The sequence below is a fragment of the Mobula birostris genome, chromosome X (assembly GCF_030028105.1).
Source record: "Mobula birostris isolate sMobBir1 chromosome X, sMobBir1.hap1, whole genome shotgun sequence".
NCBI classification, from domain to species: domain Eukaryota; kingdom Metazoa; phylum Chordata; class Chondrichthyes; order Myliobatiformes; family Myliobatidae; genus Mobula; species Mobula birostris.
In genome coordinates this window covers 16,982,454-17,002,834 of record NC_092402.1, presented here as the reverse complement: position 1 = coordinate 17,002,834, position 20,381 = coordinate 16,982,454, and the positions used below count along the sequence as shown (strand labels likewise).

At 47.0% G+C, this 20,381-nt stretch overlaps 1 long non-coding RNA gene across 2 annotated transcripts; it reads right to left on the bottom strand.

Annotated features, from left to right (window-relative positions):
• Positions 1-489: 489 nt before the first annotated feature.
• LOC140191706 (uncharacterized) lies at positions 490-5,632 on the bottom strand. 2 transcript variants are annotated; one of them, XR_011883886.1, is made up of 5 exons: positions 5,504-5,632; positions 4,586-4,762; positions 3,273-3,439; positions 1,534-1,766; positions 490-1,175 (listed from the first exon to the last, which is right to left on the bottom strand). It is a non-coding gene; the product is annotated as an uncharacterized lncRNA (long non-coding RNA). The 2 variants fall into 2 exon arrangements; XR_011883885.1 differs by lacking the exon at positions 4,586-4,762 and having other exon boundaries at positions 493-1,175.
• Positions 5,633-20,381: the final 14,749 nt, after the last annotated feature.

Below are 20,381 nucleotides of genomic sequence, written 5' to 3'. Positions count from 1 at the left end.
GCCACCACGTGCCTATGTCGCACAGCCAATCTCTGTCTCCCCTTGCCTCAGCTCGAGGGTGACCCCGGCATGGCATCATCCTGTGACTGTGCTCACTGCAACCTTTGGGCTGTCATTGGCCAGTTGTTTTGTCCACGGGTGCGTCCACGTCCTGATGCAGGAGAATACTGGTGTTAATGATGAATCTGATTTGTATACTGCATACATTCTTTGACAATAAATGTACCTTGAACCTTAATGCAGTCAGGTACAGTTGGTAAGGACAACATTGGTGCTGACATAGTCCTAGTTTCCAAACGCTGTCATCCTCGTCCTAGCCCTTACCACGATGGTCAATGGCCACTCTCCCACACCCCGTAGGAGAACCACCATCTTACAACCTCTGCAGTCAGCTCTCAGGCCTACACCAGCCATGAACGGTCACGGCAACTGGCCCATGGAGAGGTCTGCTGTGCAATCACTTTCCACAAGGTTCCCTGTCCTGCTGCAATTGTGACAGGTGATCTACCATCCCAGAGGTGAAGCAGCAGGGGAATGAATCACCTGGATTTTCAGTCCGAAATCACGTCTGCGGTGCCGACACCACGTTCCTGTCGTCTGGCAAACGGCCGCTGCAGATCCCTGCTCATCCCCATCTGGGCCCAGGATATCGTTCATCCTCGGCACCTCCCCCCAGTGGAAGAGAACGCCAAGTATGATGAGGCAAGGGGCAGGGCAAAACCCAGCCTTGATGCAGAACAATGCTCCAGCAGGGATGTGATTAAAGATCTCGGTCACTCACCCATTTCCCTCCACTGCCCCCTGAAAGGTTCTGAGTGTCAGGTGTAGAGCCTGAACCAACAGCTGACAGGACAGGTTTCTTCTTCCACCCCAGTCCCAGACAGCCAGTTGGTCTGGATGTCCCGCACTGATCTTGAGTGCTGGGCCAACTCCTACTTTACCAGAGAAGTGCAGGCATCGAGGAAGCTGCTGAGGGAGCGCCAGCCCAAGGCCACAATGTCCAGAGGGTCCCATGGGTCCAGGTCAAGAGCGATTGGTTCTTCGGAAGGAAGAGGGGTGCTGTTTAGGTCTGATGTGGAACGAGGAGCGAGGGGTCAGGTTCCAGGATTGGACCAAGTCCACGGGCACAGCTTAGTTCCAGACTCCTTCAAAGTGTCCTCCGATTCCGAGTGACTCTGTATGTGTTTTTAGAGGAAGGAGAGAGGAAAGGGTAGAAATGGAAAAGGGAGAAGGGAGAAGGGAATGAGATCTTCTGTATTAAACAATGTCTGAGGGACTGGTGGGCTTGTGACAAGTCTGCACCACCATCCCTCCCCCCTGTCCCATCCTCAACAAGCCCCTCACCACCAATCCACCTCCCCCATGCACCCTCGCTCCCCATAACCAATTCCCCCCACCCTCAAACTATCCCATGGTCACTGTGACCCCTGCTTCCTCCCTCCCCACCCCCATGTCCCTCACCCTACCCGCTCCAGCCTCAGCCCTCCCTACTCCTTCCGACCTGCCCCAACCCCATCCCTCCTCCCTCTTCACCTCAGGAGTGATCATTCCCTGGTCCTCTCTCCCCAGCATCTGCAGATTATTTTGTGTCTCCGACACCGAGCACCATCTCTGCCGAGTGCTTCGACCCCGGCCCCGGCAACAGGCAAAGCCGAGGATTTGGGGCCTTCCTCTCTGCAGATTCTCGATCACACAGTAGCAGCGGTAGCGAAGCAGGCAGTTCAGAAGTTTCTCCAGATGTTCCTCCGTGCTTCTCACGGCTGTCTCTATGAAATCAGGATTGTGCACATTATCCAACTTCGCAAATACACTATCAATTTGGAGCGGCCGTGCACGCTGCGTCGTGCCGCCATCTTCTCCTCCCCTCCATTTACCTTGGGTAACCAATAACCCTCTTTTTTTCTGAGCTCCATGTCCCTATCCAGGAGTCTTTTCAAAGACCCTATCGTATGCGCCTCCACCACCATCGCCGGCAGCCCATTCCACGCACTCACCAATCACTGCGTAAAGAACTTGCCCTGGCATCTCCCCTATACCTACTTCAAAACACCTTAAAACTGTGCCCACTTGTGATAGCCATTTCAGCACTGGGAAAAAGCCTCTGACAATCCACATGATAAATGTCTGTCATCTTGTACACCTCCATCAGGTCACCTCTCATCCTCTGTCACGCCAAAGAGAAAAGGCCAAGTTCACTCAAATTATTCTCGTAAGGCATGCTACCTGATCCAGGCAACATCTTTGTAAATCTCTGCACCCTTTCTATAGTATCACATCCTTCCTGCAGTAAGGTGACCAGAACTGAGCACAGTACTCCAAGTGGGGTCTGACCAGGGTCCAATACAGCTGTAATATTACCTCCCGACTTCGAAACTCAGTCCCACGGTTGATGAAGGTCAATGCATCGTATGCCTTCTTAACCACAGATACAACCTGCCCAGCAGCTTTGAGCGTCCTATGGACTTGGACCCCAAGATCCCTCTGCTCCTCCACACTGCCAAGTGTCTTACTATTCATACTACACTCTGCCATCACATTTGACTTAGCAAAATGCACCACATCACATTTATCTGGGATGAACTCCATTTGCCACTTTTCAGCCCAGTCTTGTATTCTACCAACGTCCCCCTGTAACCTCTGACAGCCCTCCAACACAACCAACTTTGTATCCTTCACTAACCCATCCCTCCATTTCCTCATCCAAGTCATTTATCAAAATCACAAAGGGATCCCAGGACAGATCCCTGAGGCACACCACTGGTCACTGACCTCCATGCAGAATGTCACTCGTCTACAACCACTCTTTGCCTTCTGTCGGCAAGCCAATTCTGGATCCACAAAACAGGGTCCCTTTGGATCCCATGCATCCTTACTTTCTCAATGAGCCTTGCATGGGGTACCTTATCAAATGCCTTGCTGAAATCCATATAAGCTACATCTACTAGTCTACCTTCATCAATATATTTGGTCACATACTCAGAAAATTCAATCAGGCTCGTAAGGCACAACCTGCCGTTGACAAAGCCATGCTGACTATTGCGAATCATATTATGCCTATCCAAGTGTTCATAAATCTTGCCTCTTAGGATATTTTCCACCAACTTACCAACCACTGAAGCAAGGCTGACTGGTGTATAATTTCTTGGACTATCTCTACTCCCTTTCTTCAATAAGGGAACAACATCTGCAACCCTCCAATCCTCCAGAATCTCCCCTGTCCCCATTGATAATGTAAAGATCATTGCTAGAGGCTCAGTAACCTCCCCCCTCACCTTCCACAGTAGCCTGGGGTACATCTCGTCCGATCCCAGAGACTTATCCAACTTGATGCTTTCCAAAGGCTCCAGCACATCCTCTTTCTTAATGTCTATATGCTCAAGCTTTTCAATCCGCTGTAAGTCAACCCGACAATCGCCAGGATCCTTTTCCTTAGTGAATACTGAAACAGAATATTCATAAAGTACCTGAGCTATCTCCTGTTTCCTGCACACTTTTCCACTGTCACACTTCATTACTCCTATTCTCTTATGTCTTATCCTCCTGCTCTTCACAGACTTGTAGAATGCCTTGGGGCTATCTTAAATCCTGCTCGCCAAGGCCTTCTCGTGGCCCCTACTGCCTCTCCTAATTTCATGGCTTTTGCTTCCCCTTTATGCAAAGGCACCACATTTACTTTCTTAATTTGAAGTAATTGCTCAGCTAGAAGGTCTGGCACCTTGTTCCCTGCAACCTCAACAAGGGCTGGGACCCATATGAAATGTATACACAACCCTGCAGCTTCAACAGATGTTGTCCAATCTCAATGTAACACCCTAATAGAGGTTTCACTGTTGATGTAATGGTATTTCTGTAGGAGCAGTGTTTGGATTATAGTTGGATTTGGAGATAATAGGTGCTTTGGAATGAGAGCCATCCAATCCGGGGAGCGGGTTGTTTTTCAGTGTGCCTGACATCGGTGTGATCTGGGGTCTTGCTTCGGAGGGACACGAAGAGAGAAGACACTGGAGAGAACTGGTTGCAGGATTCAACCCGGGGGAGGACTATCATTCGATGGAGTAAGGTGCAGAGGTCTATTGAGTATCGGTGAATATAACTTTCAGAAGAGCTGAGCTCCAACTTGTGCACATTTGACTGTTTCATTATAATGGGCCTTTTTTGTCTTTTTCTTTCTTTTCTTTACTAACCCTTTAGTTCAGTTAACATTCATAAATATAATCCATATAATCGCATGCAGCACGCTGTTATTTCTTGGCACTGAGATGTACCAGGGGAGCAAAATACACAGTCTCCACACAAACCGAGGTTTGAGGTGGGAGTACCGTCCCAATCTCTTGGATTTGGCAGGACCAGAGTGTGTATTCCCTGGACTAGCACAACCCAGGGAAAACAGGGGTTTTCATCAAGAACAACGTCTGACCTACAATTTAAAGTACATTTTTTAACGGATGTCAAAACAGATCAAATCAGAGCACGGAAGTACATAATCAGGATGTACTTCTCCGGCCCATTCCAAGATTAAAATGATAGCAACCACCTCAGCTGTGAATACAGATACTTTGTATGATAATCCTTTCTCAATAATCACCTGAACCTTTGGAACATAATCAGAGACACCTGAACGACCTGTCACTGGGTCTTTTGAATTAACTGTGATGTGTAAGAATCCACAATGTCTGCCTTGCATGTATTGCTGAATTCCCTATACCACGGATGTACAATCAATTGTCATCTTGATCTTTTCTTGAAGGCTAAAGTCAACCACCTGCAAAGGGAAAAACCATGGAGTAGTGACAGAAAGGGGTACACCGGGACCATATTTCACATCAAAGAACCCAAGATTTTCTGCCCATTCATTTTCCATCCACCCAAAACAGAATACCTTGCGAATACAGTCATCGCAACATGACTGATGTTGGCAATCTTTTAGGACCAGCTTTATGTCCTCTTACGTTAACCCAATAAACCATTGCTAACTGTAACCTGTGTAGATGTAAAGGTACTTAATCCATTTCCACTAGTAATGCTGAAATTGGGGATGATTTAATAGCACCAAAAAATAATCTCAATGATTGAATTTGAACTTCATCTAACGGGCTTTAAGACCACTGGTGAGGCTGACCCAGAAGCAATACATTCATAATCAAAGACAGGTTTGATTAAAGCAAAATACATTTAAGTGACCTCCCACTCGTACCCTCATCAGATCCAAATCAGCGACTTGAGCACATTAAAGACATTATTTACGCATCTGCAGATTGTTATTGACATGATCCTTCCAAATTATCCTTGTGTCCATCCACATACCGAGACACTTTATCACTGACTGGACCCCTGATTTAACATGTAAATTGAGATCAATTGTGGGGGCAATGTTCCTTTTAGAACACAAAATAAACAGCTCAAGTTTTCGCAATGGAAAATTTCAGTCCCCACTCATGTCCCCATTTCACTACTTCATTAATAGCTGCTTGCATTTCCCTAACTATATAATTTATATTCCTACCTCTCTCTCACAATGCACCATCATCACCATTTCACGCTGCTCTTTCCGAAGGCCCTGCTCGTTTGTTTAAATCTCGCGCTCACTCTCGCGATATCTCAATCCCGCCGAAAGGCTCCTCTCACGCCCGATGACCTCCACAGAAACGGCTGCTCGGCTGCCCCGGGTTCCTGTCTCTGTTCGTCGGCACCTTGTCGGCCCGCCGCGCCCGACAGCTCAACGCCCCACCCCGGGCACCAGGTAGGGGCCTGATTCTGTTATTCGACACACATTTTCTTTCATTGTAAAGCCACGCCCGCTCGATCTCTGGCCGCTCCTTCTCTGCGTGAAGGGGAAGCGGGGGGCAGCATTATCTGGGAGATAGCGGGGAGAGAGGACCAGGGAATGATCACTCCTGAGGTGAAGAGGGAGATAGGGAATGGGGGAATGGGGATGGGGGAGGTCGGAAGGAGTGAGGAGGGCTGAGCCTGGAGGGGGTAGGGAGAGGAGATGAGGAACATGGAGATGGGGTTCAAATTCAGGGACACTCTAGAGTTCAGGCGAGGGGTGACAGAAATTCGCATGCCATCATTATTCACTGCTTGCTGGTGTTCTTGAGTGGAAGGAAATTGGATTGTTTGAGAGCAAATTTTCCAATTTCCCACACATGCAACGTGCTCCCAGTGTGCTGACGGATGATTCTGAAGGCAGTAACTGTGTGTGGTGTTCCAAGTGCATATGGAAATGGGAATTAAAACTATGTAGAGGTGTAAGAAGCTACAATGGCTGCCTTGCACGTATTGCTGAGTTGCCTCTACCATGGATGTACAATCAGTTGTCATCTTGATCTTTTCTTGAAGGCTAAGGTCAACCACTGGCAACCACCATGGGTCCAGGTCAAGAGAACCACCATCTTACACCCTCTGCAGTCAGCTCTCAGGCTTGCACCAGCCCTGAATGGTCATGGCAACTGGCCACTGGAAAGGTTTGCTTTGCAATCTCTTTCCACAAGGTTCCCTGTCCTGCTACAATTGTGACAGATGGTCTACCATCCCAGAGGTGAAGCAGCAGGGGAATGAATCACCTGGATTTTCGGGGGCAGAAATCACATCTGCGGTGCCGACACCACCCTCCTGTCGTCTGGCAAACAGCCGCCGCAGATGCCTGCTCATCCCCATCTGGACCCAGGACATCGTTCATCCTCGGCACCTCCCTCCAGTGGAAGGGAACGCCAGATATGATGTGGCAAGGGGGAGGGCAAAACCCAGGCCTGATGGAGAAGAATGCTCCAGCAGGGATGTAATTAAAGATCTCGGTCACTCACCCATTTCCCTCCACTGCCCCCCGAAAGGTTCTGAGTGTCAGGTGCAGAGCCTGAACCAACAGCTGACAGGACAGGTTTCTTCTTCCACCCCAGTCCCAGACAGCCAGTTGGTCTGGATGTCCCACACTGATCAAGAGCGCTGGGCCAACTTCTACTTTACCAGAGAAGTGCAGGCATCGAGGAAGCTGCTGAGGGAGCGCCAGCCCAAGGCCACAATGTCCAGAGGGTCCCATGGGTCCAGGTCAAGAGGGATTGGTTCTTCAGAAGGAAGAGGAGTGTTGTTTCGGTCTGATGTGGAACGAGGAGTGAGGGGTCAGGTTCCAGGATTGGACCAAGTCCACGGGCACAGCTTAGTTCAAGACTCCTTCAAAGTGTCCTCCGATACTGAGTGACTCTGTATGTGTTTTTAGAGGAAGGAGAGAGGAAAGGGAGAAGGGAATGAGATCTTCTGTATTAAACAATAATGTCTGAGGGACTGGTGGGTTTGTGACATGTCTGTACCACCATCCCTCCACCCTGTCCCATCCTCAACGAGCCCCTCACCACCAATCCACCTCCCCCATGTACCCTCCCTCCCCATAACCAATTCCCCCACCCTCAAACTATCCCATCCTCACTGTGACCCCTGCTCCCTCCTCCCCACCCCCATGTCCCTCATTCCCCCACCCTACCCCATCCCTCCTCCCTCTTCACCTCAGGAGTGATCATTCCCTGGTCCTCTCCCCCCGCTATCTCCCAGATAACGCTGCCCCCCGCTTCCCCTTCGCACAGAGAAGCAGCGGCCCGAGATCGAGGAGGCGTGGCTTTACAATGAAAGAAAATGTGTGTCGAATAACAGAATCAGGCCCCTACCTGGTGCCCGGGGAGCGGTGTTGAGCTGTCGGGCGCGGCGGGCTGACAAGGTGCCGACGGACGGAGACGGAGACGGGAACCCGGGGCAGCCGAGCAGCCGTTTCTGTGGAGGTCATCGGGCGCGAGAGGAGCCTTTCGGCGGGATTGAGATATCGCGAGAGTGAGCGCGAGATTTAAACAAACGAGCAGGGCCTTCGGAAAGAGCAGCGTGAAATGGTGATGATGGTGCACTGTGGGAGAGAGGTAGGAATATAAATTATATAGTTAGGGAAATGCAAGCAGCTATTAATGAAGTAGTGAAATGGGGACATGAGTGGGGACTGAAATTTTCCATTGCGAAAACTTGAGCTGTTTATTTTGTGTTCTAAAAGGAACATTGCCCCCACAATTGATCTCAATTTACATGTTAAATCAGGGGTCCAGTCAGTGATAAAGTGTCTCGGTATGTGGATGGACATAAGGATAATTTGGAAGGATCATGTCAATAACAATCTGCAGATGCGTAAATAATATCCTTAATGTGCTCAAGTCGCTGATTTGGGTCTGATGAGGGTGCGAGTGGGAGGTCACTTAAATGTATTTTGCTTTAATCAAATCTGTCTTTGATTATGGATGTATTGCTTCTGGGTCAGCCTCACCAGCGGTCTTAAAGCCCGTTAGATGAAGTTCAAATTCAATCATTGAGATTATGTTGTGGTGCTATTAAATCATCCCCAATTTCAGCATTACTAGTGGAAATGGATTAAGTACCTTTACATCTACACAGGTTACAGTTAGCGATGGTTTATTGGGTTAATGTAAGAGGACATAAAGTCGGTTCTAAAATATTGCCAACATCAGGAGTGTTGAGACTACTGTATTCGCAAGGTCTTCAGTTTTGGATGGATGGAAAATGAATGGGCAGAAAATCTTGGGTTCTTTGATGTGAAATATGGTCCCAGTGTACCCCTTTCTGTCACTACTCCAAAGTTGGTGGTGGTGTGGATAGTGTGGAGAGCTGTCAGAGGTTACAGGGGGACATTGGTAGAATGCAAAACTGGGCTGAAAAGTGGCAAATGGAGTTCAACCCAGATAAGTGTGATGTGGTTCATTTTGCTAAGTCGAATATGATGGCAGAGTGTAGTATGTAAGACACTTACATACAAAGCAGTAAGACACTTGGCAGTGTGGAGAATCAGAGGGATCTTGGGGTCCAAGTCCATAGGACACTCAAAGCTGCTGGGCAGGTTGAATCTGTGGTTAAGAAGGCATACGATGCATTGGCCTTCATCAACCGTGGGACTGAGTTTCGAAGTCGAGAGGTAATGTTACAGCTATATAGGACCCTGGTCAGACCCCACTTGGAGCACTGTGCTCAGTTCTGGTCACCTCACTGCAGGAAGGATGTGGAAACTATAGCAAGGGTGCAGAGGAGATTTACAAGGATGTTGCCTGGATTGGGGAGCATGCCTTACAAGGATAGTTTGAGTGAACTTGGCCTTTTCTCCTTGGAGTGACAGAGGATGAGAGGTGACCTGACAGAGGTGTACAAGATGACGAGAGACATTGATCATGTGGATAGTCAGAGGCTTTTTCCCAGGGCTGAAATGGCTATCATGATAGGGCACAGTTTTAAGGTGCTTGGAAGTAGGTACAGAGGATATGCCAGGGGGAAGTTCTTTACTCAGAGATTGGTGTGTGCATGGAATGGGCTGCTGGTGATGGGGGTGGAGGCGAATACGACAGGGTCTTTGAAGAGACTCCTGGACAGGTACATGGAGCTCAGAAAAACAGAGGACTATTGGTTACCCAAGGTAATTTCTAAAGTAAGTACATGTTCTGCTCAGCATTGTGGGCCAAAGGGCCTGGATTGTGTTGTTTCTCTGTTTCTAATTAAAAATTCCATTTGATCACTGTGGTAACAAAGTTGGGGTAAGGAAAAGGATGGCATTGGTATAAAAATCAGAGGATGGGGAGAGGTCAACTAGGAGATGGTTATAAAAGGAAGGAAGAAGTTATACTTCCACGTTTACATATTGGACGTAATCGGTTGGATAATTCCTTGTTCAGAATTACTGTGCATGATGCAGGCATTTGTAGGGAGTGCACTTGTCAACAAACAGTGCCGCATAGACTGTTTCAATGCAGTTCCTATGAGGTGCAAAGGAAATGTCAATTGCTAAATTGAGATCTTTAGGACAGACACAGTTAATGTGGAAAGTTGGTTAGGATTTACTGCCACCGTAATGCATAGAAGTGAAGATCTGACTTTCTGAAAAGCAATAGACTTTTTGATAGTACTTGATTTTTATCTTGGAGGGGAATTGAAGTGCGTTAAACATGACTCGAAGTAGAAGAAGAAACTTAACCGTGGTCTTCAAATATCGTGGTTTATCAGGTACTTGACAAAGGTCTTTCAAAAGAAGTCAAGTTTCAGCTGAGTGGTCATCGTATGCGTGGATAGGGTTAGAGTGGGGAGCTGGAGGCTTTGGCAAGAAGAGGTGGAGGCTAAGGTGAGTTTCTGGTGAATTGCTTTCATTCCTTGTCTGTTCGGCCTGGCCAGAGTAGTGAGAATGGATCCAGGGTCAGTGGTGTGTTCTTCATGCCAGATTTGGGAGTTCTGTGAGACCTCCAGTGCACTTTATAATTGCATCAGTGTAAAGTTCATCCAGCTGCACCTCCTTAGAGACCGTGTTGGGGAACTGGAGCTGCAACTGGATGACCTTCGGTTGATATGGGAGAATGAGGAGATGATAGATGAGAGGTTCAGAGAGGCAGTCACCCTTAAGTTGCAGGAGGCAGGTGAATGCCAAGAGACGGATCGAGAAGACAGACAGAACAGAGAATACCCGTGGCTGTTCCCCTCAATAACAGGTATATCACTTTGGATATTGCTGAAAATCTGTCTGAACCACCACCCCTGGCAGTGCATTCCACCACTTACCAGTCCTGTAAAACACTGGTCCCCAACCACTGCGCCACGGACCGGTATCGGGTGGCGAGGAAACGATATGATTTGGTGATATGAGTCAGCTGCACCTTTCCTCATTCCCTGTCACGCACTGTTGAACTTGAACACCCCCCTCCCCCCTTGTCAGCTGGTCTGCAAGAATATTGTCAATTTTTTTAAATTTCAAAATATACTTTATTCAAAAATAAAATTATATACATTAAACCATTCGATGACTCTGAATCCTTTACATACGTTTCCCTTATGGTCTCTAGATATCCATACTTTTGGCCACCCACATGGCACTCCGTTGGTTCACCTTCCCAAACCATTGTTGAGGGGTATACTCCCCGCCACTCGACCCCTCCCACTCCGGCGGGAGAAGAACCCTAAACTGTGGTCCTTCCCCACCGGGCCCTTGCGGTGGCTGCACCAAATTTCAGCACGTACTCCTGCAGCTGAAAATGTGCCAGTCGGCAGCATTCTCCCACGGACATCTCCATGTGCTGGTAGATCATCAAGTTTCGGGCTGACCAAAGAGCATCTTTCACCGAGTTGATGATCTGCCAGCAACACCGGATGTTGGTCTCCGTGTGCGTCCCCGGGAACAGCCCGTAGATCAGAGAGTCCTCTGTTACACAGCTGCTGGGGATGAAACGTGACACCAGCCCATCCATCCTCCTCCACACCCTCTCTGTGAACTGACAGTGTGCAAAGAGGTGGGTCACAGACTCCTCCTCACTTCAGTCCTCCTGTGGGCAGTGGGGTGTGGAGGCAACGTTCCAGGTGTACAGGAGAGATCTGACTGGGAGAGCCCCTCTCACCGCCAGCCAGGCGAGGTCCTGGTGCCTGTTGGTGAGATCTGGTGATGAGGCATTTTGCCAGATGAACTGGACGGTCCGCTCGGGGAACCACCCCACTGTGTCCATCACGTCCTTCTCCTGCAGAGCCTGCAGGACATTACGTGCCGACCACTGCCTGATGGCCCTATGGTCAAAGGCATTCTCCTGGAAGAACTTTTCTATGAAGGACAGGTATGGCAGCAACGACCAGCTGACTGGGGCGTTGCGCGGGAGTGGGGCCAGACCCATCCTTTGTAGCCAGGGCGACAGGTAGAACCTGGGCACATAGTGGTACTTGGTGCCCATGTACCTGGGTTCTACACACAACCTGATGCAGCCACACACGAAGCTGGCCATCAGGGTGAGGGCGACATTGGGGACGTTCTTGCCCTCATTGTCCAGGGACTTGTGCATGATGGTCCGTCTGACCTGCTCTATCTTGGATCCCCAGACGAATCTGAAGACAGCTGGGGTGATTTCCGAGCTGTAGGAGCGGGGGACGGGCCACACCTGCGCCAAGTACAGCAGCCCTGAGAGCACCTCACACCTGATGACCAGGTTCTTGCCCGTTATCGACAGGGAGCGCCCTCTCCACAGTCCCAGTTTCTGTTTCACATTGGCAGTCCACTCCTGCCAGTTCCTGTTGCACGCCTCGGCCCCTCCGAACCAGATCCCCAACACCTTCACGTGGTCAGACCTGATGGTGAAGGGGACACTGGATCAGTTGGGCCAGTTGCCGAAGAGCATGGCTTCGCTCTTCGTGCGGTTGACCCTGGCCCCCGATGCTAGCTCAAACTGTTCGCAGATGCCAATCAACCTGCGAACTGACCTCGGATCAGAGCAGAAGACAGTGATGTTGTCCATGTACAGGGAGGTTTTCACTTAGGTCCCTCCACTGCCTAGCAGTGTCACCCCTCTTATGCCCTCATCCCTCCTGATGGCTTCGGCAAAGGGTTCTCTGCAGCAGACAAACAAGACAGGGGAGAGGGGACATCCCTGCCTGACTCCAGACCTTATGGGGAAGCTGTCTGTTTCCCACCCGTTGACCTGGACTGCAGTACGGATGTCTGTGTAGAGCAGTCTGATCCACTTCCGGATTCCCTCCCCAAATCCCATTTTGGAGAGCACGTCTGCCATGTACGTGTGGGATATCCTGTCGAAGGCTTTCTCCTGGTCCAGGCTGACCAGGCAGGCGTTCACCCCCGCTGTCCTGCACGTAGGCGATGGTGTCCCTCAGTACCGCGAGGCTGTCTGAGATCTTCCTGCCCGGTACAGCACAGGTTTGGTCTGGGTGGATCACCTGTCCCAGAGCAGACTTGACTCTGTTGGCGATAGCCTTGGACAGGATCTTGTAATCCACATTCAGGAGAGAGATGGGCCTCCAATTTCTAAGTCCTCCCTTTCCCCCTTCTGCTTGTAGATGAGGGTGATGATGCCCTTCCTCATGGACTCTGACATGCTGCCGGCCAGAAGCATAGCGTTGTACACTTCCAGCAGGTCTGGGCCCATCCAGTTCCACAGAGCCGAGTACAACTCAGCCGGTAACCGGTCTGCAGTGCAAAAAATGTTGGGGACCCCTGCTGTAAAATATGTCCCTGTGACATGCTCCCTATGCTTTCGTCCAATCACCTTAAAATGATGATGTCTCATTTTAGCCATTGCCCCCCTGGGAAATAGGCACTGGTTGTTCACTCTGCATTTGTCTCTTAACATCTTGTACTCCACTACCAAGCCACCTCTCATTCTATTTGCTCAAAGAGAAAAGCCGTAACGTGCTCAACTTTTCTTTTGTAAGACATTGGCTCCAATCTTGGTAAATCTCCTCTGCACCCTCTCCAGAGGGTTCCTGTTGTGACTGAACTGAAACTGCTAATTAGGAGCTCAAACTGGGAAATATAAGTCTTTATTCACACAGCGGGGGTCGGGGGGAGGGAGGGGGTTTGAGAGAGAGAGAGAGAGAATATGAGAATGAGCATCCAGGAGAATCAAGCAACATACATAAAAGTTGCTGGTGAACGCAGCAAGCCAGGCAGCGTCTCTAGGAAGAGGTGCAGTCGTGCAGTCCTGACGAAGGGTCTCAGCCTGAAACGTCGACTGCACCTCTTCCTAGAGATGCTGCCTGGCCTGCTGCGTTCACCAGCAACTTTTATGTGTGTTGCTTGAATTTCCAGCATCTGCAGAATTCCTGTTGTTTGCATCCAGGAGAATCGAAGTTATTGTTACTTTTGTTCTTAATAAAGACAAACTTGGCGTCTGCAAACATTGGAACATTTTGTTACTGGACTGCTGCTCAACCCCAATGTGCACAACCAGGTCACCTTCACAGCTTCAGGTTCCGGGTGAACCCCTGGTATTGCTCACTGGGAAATGAAGTTCTTTATTATGCACACATAATAAAACATCTTTCCCTTCCACCCATGAAAGACAAACAAATACAATACTTTGTCCTCATCAACCTGCAAGGAACAAGAATCCTTTCCAACAAAGATATCTCCATTCGTAGCTGGTCTCTTTCCTTTCTTTTTGCTGAATTTTCAGCTGTTCAACATTTCAACTTCAATTGTAATGAGCAACTACAGTCTCTTATGCACTCACCTTCAGTCAGTCTCTGAGATGGTTTAATGGTCCTTTTGGTCTGCTAGTTGTTTCCACAGGAGTATTGCTTGCATTTGCTGTGTTACAATTTGTGTTTTTCTGAGAACTCTGATCAACATGTTCATCTTTTACATATGCTGACCCCTTTGTGTCCTGACAGGTGACGTCACAGCCATGGGTTGGAGCCTGTGGACGTAGATCCATACGGTTCTTTCTCAGAGGTGTTCCTGCTCTGTCTGAATCTGATAGGAATGTGGAGTGACTTCCTCTTGGACGTATCGTGACATGGACCATGTTCCAGAATTGTGAACTGGGATTCGAGTTTGATCTCCAGGCTTCAGAACTGGTAGGCTTTTTGTAGACTTGTCATGATACCATTTCTCTTTTTCTTTCCCTTTCACTTTAGACATTTTCACCTAATGTGCTCCTGTGGGTGTCAACATGTTTTCATGCATTGGAAGGTTAGTGTGTTTGTGTCGACCCATCAGCATTTGGGCTGGTGAAAGGGCATTTTGCGGTGGCACACTTCTGTAAATCATTAGACTTGTGGAAATCCTCTCATCCATCTAAGAACATAGGACAGAGAAAACCTACAGCACGATACAGGCCCTTCAGCTCACAATGCTGTGCCGAGCATGTCCTTACCTTAGAAATTACCCAGGGTTACCCTTTGCCCTCTATTTTTCTGAGCTCCATGTACCTGTCCAGGAGTCACTTAAAACACCCTATCATAACCGCCTCCACCACCTTCGCTGGCAGCCCATTCCACGCACTCACCACTCTTTGCGTGAATAAAATGTACCCCTGACATCTCCTCTGTATCTGTTTCCAAGCCCCTTAAAACTGTGCCCACTCCTGCTAGCCATTTCAGACCTGGGAAAAAGCCTCTGACTATCCACACGATCAATGCCTCACATCATCTTGTACACCTCTATCAGGTCACCTCTCATCCTCCGTCGCTCCAAGGAAAAAAGGCCAAGTTCACCCAATCTATTCTCATAAGGCATGCTCCCCAATCCAGGCAATATCCTTGTAAATCTCGTCTGCACCCTCTCTATGGTTTCCCCATCCTTCCTGTAGTGAGGCAACCAGAACAGAGCACAATACTCACAAGTGGGGTCTGACCAGGGTCCTATGTAGCTGCAGCATTACCTCTCGGCTCCGAAACTCAACCACTTGATTGATGAAGGCCAATGAACCGTATGTTTTGTTACCCACAGAGTCAACCTGCGCAGCAGCTTTGAGTGTCCTGTGGACTCGGACTCCAAGATCCCTCTGATCGTCCACACTGCCAAGAGTCTTACCATTCGTACTATAGTCTGCCATCACATTTGACCTACCAAAATGAACCACCCCACACTTATCTGGGTTGAACTTCATCTGCCATTTCTCAGCCCAGTTTTGCATCCTATCAATATCCCCCTGTAACCTCTGACAGCCCTCCACACTATCCACAACACTCCCAACCTTGGTGTCATCAGCAAATTTACTGACCCATCCCTCCACTTCCTCATCCAGGTAATTTATAAAAATCACAAAGAGTAGGGGTCCCAGAACAAATCCCTGAGGCACACCACTGGTCACCGACTTCCATGCAGAATACGACCCGTCTACAACTGGTCTTTGTCTTCTGTGAGCAAGCCAATTCTGGATCCACTAAGTAAGGTCCCCTTTGATCCCATGCTTCCTTACTTTCTCATTAAGCTTTGTCAAATGCCTTGCTGAAATCCATATGCACTACATCTACGACTCTACCTTCATCAACGTGTTTAGTCACATCCTTAAAAATTTAAGTCAGGCTCATAAGGCACAACCTGCCTTTGACAAAGCCATGCTGACTATTCCTCATCATATGCCTCTCCAAGTGTTTATAAATCTTGCCTCTCAGGATCTTCTCCATCAACTTACCAACCACTGAAGTAAGACTCACTGGCTTATAATGTCCTGGGCTATCTATACTCCCTTTCTTGAATACGGGAACATCTGCAACCCTCCAATCCTCTGGAACATCTCCCATCCGCTTTGATGATGCAAAGATCATTGCCAGAGGCTCAGCAATCTCTTCCCTTGCCTCCCACAGTAGCCTGGGGTACATTTCATAAGATCCCAGAGACTTATCCAACTTGATGATTTCCAAAAGTTCCAGCACATCCTCTTTCTTAATGTCTGTACGCTCAAGGTTTTCAGTCCGCTGTCAGTCATCCCTACAATCACCAATATCCTTTTCCGTAGTGAATACTGAAGCAAAGTATTCCTCAAGTTTGCACTATAATTCTGGTAAATTCTAAGAAGTACTGGTAAATATAGAGCAGCCTCTCTATTCAACAAAATGAGATACAGCAGGCATCAGATGGAGACCCTTTCAGAGGAGAGTGGTCTGCCTTGACCCAACGCTACACGACATCTTATGCGCTAAAGATCAAAGGAAAATTCTCTATTTACAATGCATCCACAATGCTTTCTTTGAACTACACACAAATAGGCCTCCCGCTTCACACCCGCACCACAGACATGTCAGTGAATTTTAATCAGCATTGTCTGGTCTTCCTAATAACTGTGGTTCACAGTTCTTAGGAACCCAGGAGCTGCATTTTAGATTTAATCCACAGTTCATATTGGCATCTGAAGACTGGTGGCTGCAAGTCAGTTGCTGAAATTATTTGCCATATGTGCTGACCCCAAAAACATTCTAACAGAAGCCAAGTCATTGCGTCTGTTTAAAATGGAGGTTGATAGGTTTTTGGTTTGTCAGGTTACAGTGAAAAGGTAGGAGAATAAGGTTGAGAGGGATAATCAATCAGCCATGATGGAATGACAAGAGCAGACTTGATGGGCCGAGTAGCCTCATGTTTTATGGTCTTATGATTTAATTGAAGAAGAAATTAGTGAAGCTGCACCTGAAGTATTGTGTTCAGTTTTGGTCATTCTTCTCTCGCAAAGATGCCACTAAGCTGGAACAAGTCAGAGGAGATTTACGAGACTGTTGCTGGCTCTCATGGGACTGAGTTATGGACAGAGATTGGGCAGGTTTGGACTTTTTGCCTTGGAGAATGAGGGGTGACCTCATACAGGTGTATAAAACCATGAGGGTCACAGAGAGAGTGAATGCGCATGGTCTTTCCCAATGGTTGTGGAATCAGGAACCAGAGAGCAGGAGTTTAAGGTGATAGAGAGAGATTTAATAGGGACCCGAGGGAAAAATTATTAACCGAGCAGGAGGTCCAAATATGGGATAAGCTGCCAGAGAATTTGGTTGAGGCAGCTACATAGATTAACAACATTTAAAAGACACTCAGACAGGTTGATGGATAGGAAGGGTTTAGAGAGCTACAGGCCAAATGCAGGCAGATGGGAATGGCTCAGATGGGGATCCCTCTGCTTCCTCCCGCTCCATTACTCCCCGAACCCCAGATCATCCAAACGAGCTGGTACCATTGGCTCAAGGATGATAAATATTATTAACAGATCTGGCCAAATTGAATTGCCTGATTGGCTTTGGGATATTGATATCACTGAGAAATCCTTCCAGACCGGTTTCTGTGATTGGCTGTGGGACAGTAACATCACCAACTTCATTGACCAAGCCCTTGGCTGTGAGTATTCCCAGAACTCTCAACTCCAACAGTTTCTGCAGCAATGACTCCTGTGATTGGCTGTTGTGTTGTGCCTCCAGTAATGGTGATTGGCTCCAGAGCTTTGATGTCATCATGCAGGCCAACCAATTTCACCCAATTTTGATAGGTCCTGGGTCCTCCTGCAGCCCCATTGGCTCGTGGTCTGTCTGACTGGTGATTGGTTCATCAACTGTGACACAGCGAAGGGATCCTATCCAGTCTCACCTGTCGATGGTGGGTGGTCCTTCAGCAACAGAATCAGCAATTGGCTCTTATCCAATAACTCCACTGATTATCGGTCCACAGAAGGATAGCTACTTGGTGACCTCATTAGCTGGCATGCCCAGGACCCATCAAATACTTTGGAAGTCCAGTTAAAAATTGCAGTGCAGTAATCAAATCTATTCGATATAAAGGCATGTATTAGTTTTTCAGCTTCATTACATGGCAGAAATGGGCGTACGTTTGCAATATTTGTAACGTGTAGAAATGCTGCTTTGGTTAGTTTCTTTATGTGGGATTAAAATTCAAATCTGAGTCAAGGATAACACCCAGGCTTGTTACTTCTGATTTTACAAAGGGAACCAAGTTCCCAAGTTTATCAAGAAGTATATCTGTTTTGGCTTTGGGACCAACTGAAAGTGTTTCAGTTTTATCTTCATTTATTGTTAGGAATTTATTGCTCATCCATTTGTTTATTGCAGCCATACCAGAAGACAGGGAAGATATGGTGTTATCATCATCAAGCTCATCTGAGATGAACAATTGTGTGTCATCAACGTAACTGTGGAGATCAAGTTTGTGCTCTCTAATGGAGTCTCCAAAGGGGAGCATGTGTAAGGAGAATAGTAGGGGACCAAGACAGTTTCCCTGAACAAAAGTAAAAGTGAATGCAGACAAATCTCAAGGTTGTATATTTTATACATACTTTGATAATAACTGTACTTTGAATCTTGAATCAGAACTGAGAGTCTGTTGGCATCAGTGCTGAGCCTGAGGTTGCTGATGATTTTGGTAAAGCCCTTAAACACCTTACACTCCTTCAACACCTCATTTGATTCATATTGCCTACACCTGATCAGTCATTCCTTCTTCTAAACCTAGGCCTCAACATCACTGCAAAACCAAGGTTCCCTAAACGTGTTAGCCTTGCCTTTTATTCCAACAGGAACATGCAAGTTCCTACTTTCAATATTTCACTTATGAGGATGTTGCAGTTGCAGGGGAAGTGTGTAATAGAGGGGGAGGGTAGTGGATGGGAGTGGATCTGGGAGTCCAAAGTGAATGGTCCCTGCAAAACCCCGTGATATCCTTACACTGGAAAGAGGGCAAAGGAGATTTCCAGTGATGTTGCTGGGACTGAGTTGTGGAGGGAGTTTGAACGGGTTGACTCTATCTTCCTTGGGTTGAGGAGAACAATGAGGGATCTTGTAGAGGTGTATAAAATCATTGGTTAATTGATTTACTATTGTCCCACGAACTGAGGTGCAATGAAGTCAAGTCAAGTCACTTTTTATTGTCATTTCGACCATAACTGCTGGTACAATACACAGTAAAAATGAGACAATGTTTTTCAGGACCATGGTACTACATGAACAATACAAAAACTACACTGAACTACGTGACAAAAACAACACAAAACTACACTAGACTACAGACCTACCCAGGACTGCATAAAGTGCACAAAACAGTGCAGGCATTACAATAAATAATACACAAGACAGTAGGCACAGTAGAGGGCAGTAGGTTGGTGTCAGTCCAGGCTCTGGGTAGTGAGGATTTTTTTTTTTTTTTTTAATTTTATTTTTACTTGGATAAGGAATTCACAAATATCATGTACTTTTTTCACACACATAACCTTTTCCATTTTTTATATCTATAAAACCACAATTATTTATACATTCTTAAGTACACATTGAGATGATATAAAAGGAAAATAAACATTTAAATAGATAATAATGTACTGTGGTAAATCTAACCTATTAGGCTAAGTAATGGAATTAGTTGTTAAGAAAAATAGTAATAATAGTTTCCATATAACCCTTCTGGACCATTTCCACTGGTCCAAAATGTTGTACATAAGCCTATGTAGCAACCATTGTAGGTGTTTATATCCTAATTTGTTCATGCTTGCTTCTGCCCGCAGACATAATTATCCAATCCCTATGTACTTATTTACTTAATTTTTTCATTTTTTTTATCCCTTTCCCAAATCTTTCCCTTCACTTGTGTTAATTCTCTATTTTCCAAAAGAAAACAAAAAAAACAAACATTTAGACTAGGGGTGCTTATGTTAGCAATATTACTGTGTTGATGAGAAGAGCAGTATAAATCATTAGGAGAGTCATCTAAAGTCTGCTCGCATTGGGGTTATATATTCAATCCATTTATTCCAGATTTGATAAAATTTTTCTTTTTGCGTTCTCAGGGAGTAAGTCAACTTTTCCATTTTAAATATTTCCAAGATAATTTCGTACCAATCTTCTAATGTAGGTGGTATTGGATTTAGCCATTTTCTAGTGATTGATTTCTTACTTGCCGCTAAGAGGGCCTGCAGCAACTTTATATCTTCCTTCTGTTCAAGAAACAATACATGCCCCAAATAGAGCGTCTCAAAGTTCAGAGGTATCTGGGACCTAAGTACCTTAACTAATGTTCTATGAATACCTTTCCAAAATAGACTTAATTTAGGGCAATCCCAAAAAATATGAAAATGATTTGCCTCCTTGGAGCCGCACCTTCTCCA